Raw genomic sequence first — 6,000 nt, 5'->3', positions numbered from 1 at the left:
GGGGTGGGGCGCCGGGATTCACCCCCCAGTCCCTCGAGTCTCCCCAACACCTCTGGGGCTTGACTTCACGAAGGCTGGTGGGTGGGCCCCGCCCTGAAGCTGCTTTTTCTTTATTTTTTTTCCTTCACGGAGAGGTTTTTTTAAATATTATTATTATTATTATTATTATTATTGTTATTATTTATTTTATCACCATGTGGAAAGTTACAAAATTCTCAGGTTTATGTCTCAGTTATACCGTATTCAAACACCATCCCTTCACCAGTGCCCATATTCCACCACCAAAATCCCCAGTGTAGCCCTCGCCCCCGCCCCCACCCCAACTGTATAACTGATGAATTTCACTTCATTTTCTCTTTACCTTGATTACTAATGTTCCATATTTCAACACAAAACTCACTATTCTTGTGGGAGTTATACCCCTAAACAAGATAGCCCTACTAAGGAAGCATTTGAAAATTAGTTTTCCATTAAGAGATTGTATGTTTTCAGGTTTTAGAAAAGGTCGCGCGGCCGCATTAACGGCCACGCGGCTCAGATGTATCCCAGTCCTGAATCCCGGAGCCATGTTAGTTGCTGCTCAGTGTCGCCAGGGCTCCATCTGGAAAAGGTGTGCTGGCTGCACCTCCTCCGTCCGGCTCCCCGATGTTGCTGGCCCCAATTCGGGTCCGGAGCATTTTCCGGGCTGCGTTGTAAAGCTGCTTTTCCTCACACACTCCCGGGCCGGCGGGAGGAGGTGCCCATAAGTGCCCTGTACTGGGTAGCGGGATGTTCACAGTCTCCTGATAGGGAGGAAACGCCACCTAAATTTTGTTTGGTTTCTGTTTTTTTTTTTTTTGGAGGGGGGGCAGTGCCAGGCGGTGCTCAGGGGCTGCTCCCACCTCAGTGCTCAGCGGTCAGTCCCAGCGGTGCTAAGGGGAGTGTGTATTAGTGGGCGGCGGAACACAGGCCCCCTCCTGCGGCAAAGCCAGCGTCTGTTCAGCCCTTGGAGGCCCCTCTCTGGCCCCTGCATTTTTCCAGAAGGGCAAAGGGCGGCTTCAGTGGGCACAGAGCTCAGGGCCACGTGCCCAGCATGCGGGGGGCGGGAGCGGAAGTGAAGCCCGGGTCTTGCCTTGGCATCCCAGCTGGGTGGGGCTTCAATCTAAGTGGCAGTTGCCCCAGGTGGCTGAAATCCTGGGATGCCCTCCGATTCCCTGACCACCACCAGGCCACGCTGCCTTGGGCATCTCCGAGTGAGGCTCACACCACGTGGTCTCACCTCCCTGCAATGGGGAACATCGAGACCCTAAGGACGAGCAGAAAGAAGATAAATAAGGCCAGTGGGGCTGGAGCGATAGCACAGCGAGTAGGGCATTTGCCTTGCATGTAGCCGACCTGGGTTCCATCCCTGGCATCCTATAGGGTCCCCCAAGTACCGCCAGGAGTAATTCCTGAGTGCAGAGCCAGGAGTAACCCCTGAGCACCACTGGGTGTGGCCCAAAAAGGAAAAAAATAAAGAAGATAAGGTTAAGTGTGAATAAAGCGTCCTCGAGGGCCTTGGAGGTGGTTCAGTGGTGTGTGCTGTGTATGTCTGAGGCCCTGGGTTCCATACCTGGAACAGGGAAGGAAGGATGGGAGGGAGTGAAGGAGGGAGGGGGGAGCAGGAGGGAGGGAACATGGTAAGGAGAGATAAAAGGGAGGGAAGAAGGGATTGAAGGGAGGGAAAGATGGAGGGAAGAAGGGAGAAAGCATTGAAGGAAGGAAGGGAGGGAGCATGGGAAGGAAAGGATGCAAGAGAGAAAGGGAAGGTGAGAAGAAAGAAGAGAAGGCAGGGGACTGGAGCAATAGTACAGTGAGTAGGGTGTTTGCCTTGCACACAGTCAACTGGGGTTCGATCCCCAGCATCCCATATGGTCCTCAAGCACCCCCCGGAATAATTCCTAAGTGTAGAGCCAGGAGTAACCCCTGAGCATCGCTTGGGGTGACCCAAAAAGACACTGTCACTGTCACTGTCATCCCGTTGCTCATCGATTTGTTTGAGCGGGCACCAGTAACGTCTCTCATTGTGCGACTTATTGTTACTGTTTTTGGCATATCCAATACGCACGGGGAGCTTGCCAGGCTCTGCCATGTGGGCGTGATACTCTCGGTAGCTTGCCGGGCTCCCCGAGAGGGGCGGAGGAATTGAACATGGGTTGGCCTCTTGAAAGGCGAACACCCAACTGCTGTGCTATCACTCCAGCCCACCCAAAGTGACAAAAAGAAAAAGAGAGAGAGAAAAGAAAAGAAAAGAAAAGGAAAGATAAGAAGGATGGGAGGGGGTATGGGAAGGAGGGAGGAGGGGAGGAAGGGTGGCCGGAGCGATGGTACAGAGGGGTGTGCATTTGCCTTGCATGCGACCTGCCTGGGTTTGATCCCCAGCATCCCACAGGGCTCCGGGAGCACTGCCAGGAGTAATTCGTGAGTGCAGAGCCGGGAGTGCAGTGCCCTGAGTGCGGTGGGGGGCTGGGTGTGGCCCAAAAAACAAACAAACAAAACGAGTAACCCCTGAGCACCACTGGTGTGGTCCAAAAAAGTGTCACAAAGAAGGTAGGAAGAAAGGGAAGAAGAGAAGGAGGAAGGAGAGGAGAGAGGGAGGGGGCCCTGGGAGGGGGTGAGGCAGGGACACCCCCTTACCAACTTCAACGCAGCAGGCTTAGCTGAGGCACGGCGCCGGACCCCCAGTGGGGACAGGCCACCCCCTGTCTCCGAGTGGGCATGGACATGGGCGTGGCTTCCGGCCTTCTCCTTCCAGGACCTGTGTCCATGGAGCTCCGCCAAAGGCCACTTCTCTCTGTGCCCTTTCACTCATCCCCACAGCGGCTTTAGCCCTTCCTCATTCCCGCAGCACAACACTCACGCCATGCAGTGCCCAACTCGGTGATTGGAAGCTAGTTACAGAGTCACACAGCCATCCCCGCCCTGTCTTTCCAGAACATTCTCATCATCCTCAGCAAAAACCCCAGGGCTGGAGCAATAGCGGGTAGGGCATTTGCCTTGCACGCGGCCAACCCGGGTTCGATTCCCAGCATCCCTTATGGTCCCCTGAGTACCACCAGGAGCAATTCCTGAGTGTGTGAGTTAGGAGTCACCCCTGCGCATCCCTGGGTGTGACCTCCCCCACCAAAAAAAAAAAAAAGAAAAGAAAGAAAGAAAAAGAAACCCCCTGGGGGCCGGAGCGATAGCACAGCGGGTAGGGCGTTTGCCTTGCACGCGGCTGACCCGGGTTCGATCCCCTGCATCCCATATGGTCCCCCAAGCACTGCCAGGAGTAATTCCTGAGTGCAAAGCCAGGAGTAACCCCTGAGCATCGCTGGATGTGACCCAAAAAGCAAAAAAAAAAAAAAAGAAACCCCCGACCCGTTAGCCACCCCTCCCGGGGCCCTCCTCCCCCCAGCCCTGCGTTCCATCCCGCCCTCCGTTCGTTAGTGGTGTCTGGTGGGTGTCTCCCGCCAGGTTCTCCTGGGATCCGGGGCCTCTGGTGAGCAGTCGCTCGCTCATCGTGTTTCCAAGGTTTGTCCGTGTCGTAACAGGTCCCAGAACCGCAGAGCCGCATTCCTGCCCTTATCGGAGAATGCCCCATTGTCCCGCTCCGGAGTTCCGGCTTCTCCTCTTTGTATCTGTCCGTTCGCTCGGCTTCTCCTCTTTGTATCTGTCCGTTCGCTCGGTTTCCTCTGAGTTCCTCCTTTCCCTTCCCTGTTGCCCCGTCTGTGGGGACCCGGGCCCCCACACGTCAGGGGGGTGTGCACCAGGCGTCCCGACTTAGGTGGTAGAGCCAGGACCCCCGAGCTGTTCTGTGTGTGTGTGTGGGGGGGGGGGTCTCAGCGGGCACGTGGGGTGGAGCCCCGGGTCACACTCCCAGCCTCGCCTCTGCCTGTCAGGTGGGCGGGGGCTCTGCCTGAGGCAGCCCCGGGCTCCTGGTCACCTCAGAGGAGATGAAGGGTCCAGCCGTGGGGGAGGAGTTCGAGGCACTGTGATGTGAGGAACAAGGATACGGGGTGTGAAGCAGGTGCGGCCGCAGGGCTGGCCCACCCACCGCTGTGTGATTTTTGTCAAGCTGCTTACCCTCTCGGAACACCCGAATAATCTGATAATAGGCAAAAGCAGAGGTGGGGACACCCTTCAACGGTCTTTCCCCTCCCTTCGAGTGCACTTGAGGTCACCTGGGGTTACACCGCTGGCTGCGGGTATCAGATGTAGAGCTCCCCCCCTCCACATCATCTGTGCCTGCCAGCCACACCCAACATCCTGTTTCCCTTCACCCCCCCACCTCTGCCTGCCCCTCCTCTCCCACCCACCCCTGCCCACCGTTCTGTAGACAGAAGCTGAGGGTTATTGTCAGGAACTAAGGGTTTGCATTATTTGTCTGCTTTGTTTTGTGCTTATTTGCTCATTTATTTATTTATTTATTTATCTGTTTGTTTGTTTATTTATTTATTTTTGCTTTTTGGGTCACACCCGGCACTGCACAGGGGTTACTCCTGGCTCTGCACTCAGGAATCACCCGGGCAGTGCTCAGGGGACCATATGGGATGCTGGGAATCAAACCCGGGTCGGCCACGTGCAAGGCAAACGCCCTCCCGCTGTGCTATTGCTCCAGCCCCTATTTATCTATCTATCTATCTATTTATTTATTTATTTTCCTTTTTGGGTCACACCCGACAATGCACAGGGGTTCCTCCTGGCTCAGCGCTCAGAAATTACTCCTGCCAGTGCTCAGGGGACTATATGGGATGCTGGGATTAGAACCCGAGTCGGCCGCGTGCAAGGCAAACGCCCTACCCGCTGTGCTATCGCTCCAGCCCAATATATATATTTTTTAAATATAAAATTTTAAAATATTTTATTTATATTTAAAAAATTGAATCACGGTGAGATACACAGTTACAAAGTTGTTCATGATTGGATTTCAACCATATCAGGTTCCAACACCATCCCTTCACCAGTGTACATTTCCCACCACCCAGGTTCCTGGTTTCCCTTACACCCATCCCCGGCCCTTCATGTATGCAGGGACTGTTCTCCTCTCTCTCTCTCTCTGGTTAAAATAGCCTGATCTTGGAGTCGGAGCGATAGTACAACGGGGAGGGCATTTGCCTTGCATGCAGCCGACCCAGGTTCAATCCTCAGCATCCCAATATGGTCCCCAAGATCGCCAGGGGTAATTCCTGAGTGCAGAGCCAGGAGGAACCCCTGAGCATCGCTGGGGGTGATGCAAAAAAATTAAAAAAAGATAAATAAATAAAATAGCCTGATTTTATTTTATTTTTATAATAATAATAATAATTATTATTATTATTATTGCTTTTTGGTTCACACCTGGCGATGCACAGGGGTTCCTCCTGGCTCTGCACTCACGAATTACTCCTGGCGGTGCTCAGGGGACCATATGGAATACTGGGAATCGAACCCGGGTCAGCCGTGTGCAAGGCAAACGCCCTACCCGCTGTGCTATCGCTCCAGCCCCAAATAGCCTGATTTTAAACTCACACTTGCTGAAAGTGGGACCCATGGTGGGGGGGCAAAGAGCAACGTGCTGGGGGACAGAAAGTTCTAGATTTAATGGCCTTCTGCCTCTAGCTGTCTACAGCCTGGGGCGTATCAACGTGACCAAACTGAGCCTCCCCTTAGGGGATGAGAGGGATGAGGGGTCACGGGGCTGGGGGTCGCACAGTGAGACGTCTGGCGGTCAGCTTGCACTCGATTCATCCATTCTTTCTGCCCACACTGACCAAGCGTCTGTCCAGCCTCAGTTCCCGTCCCTCGAGGGAGTGGAGCTGCCCCAGGTCTGCAGTTTACAGGGCGAGCGGACCCAGGGAAAATTGTGAGCCTGCTCCCAGAGAGGGGTGTTTTGGGGGCCCGAGCGGTAGTACAGCGGGTAGGGTGGTTGGGTGGTACAGCAGGTGGGGGCTCAATTCCCAGCACCCCCTAGGGGCCCCCGAGCACCACTGGGAGTAATTTCCTGTGTGCAGGACCAGGAGT

This window comes from Sorex araneus, chromosome 6 (genome assembly GCF_027595985.1).
Source record: "Sorex araneus isolate mSorAra2 chromosome 6, mSorAra2.pri, whole genome shotgun sequence".
NCBI classification, from domain to species: Eukaryota; Metazoa; Chordata; class Mammalia; order Eulipotyphla; family Soricidae; genus Sorex; species Sorex araneus.
This window is presented reverse-complemented; position numbering follows the sequence as displayed.